The sequence below is a fragment of the Phycodurus eques genome, chromosome 5 (genome assembly GCF_024500275.1).
Source record: "Phycodurus eques isolate BA_2022a chromosome 5, UOR_Pequ_1.1, whole genome shotgun sequence".
Taxonomy (NCBI): Eukaryota; Metazoa; Chordata; class Actinopteri; order Syngnathiformes; family Syngnathidae; genus Phycodurus; species Phycodurus eques.
This window is the reverse complement of record NC_084529.1, coordinates 2,323,059-2,323,542: the sequence shown is the minus strand read 5'-3', so window position 1 is coordinate 2,323,542 and position 484 is coordinate 2,323,059.

The window sequence follows — 484 nt, the reverse complement described above, 5'->3', positions numbered from 1 at the left end:
GCGTTCAGTAGAAAGTACACAAATTCGAGTTTAAAAAAAAAAGGAGTAAAAGTAAAAAGTCGCCAGATAAATAAATACTCAAGTAAAGTCGGCTGAAACCCACCGAAAACTTGCCTTAGCCCACCCTATGAACGAGTACTCAAATTAATAAATAAATTAAAAAATCGAATATGGAAGTAGGTTGTGCAAAAACCGTATTTCTACTTTCGAGTTGATTCCTCTTTGGTTTACAGTCAAGTGAACGTTCCTGTTTTATTTGATGGGACTTACATTAAAGCCCCGCAGCAAACTGAAACCACCACAATAATATGATTAATGAACATGTTTCTCACACTGTTGGTCAAAACTGAGCATGACAGTATTTTGACTTTTAGACTTGAGTACCGCATGCCCTGAAGTGACCTTCATTAACTGCAATACTCTTACTGGACACTTTGTGGCAGTATTTTCCTTTCCTCGCCGTTCCAAGACAAGACGAAGAAGA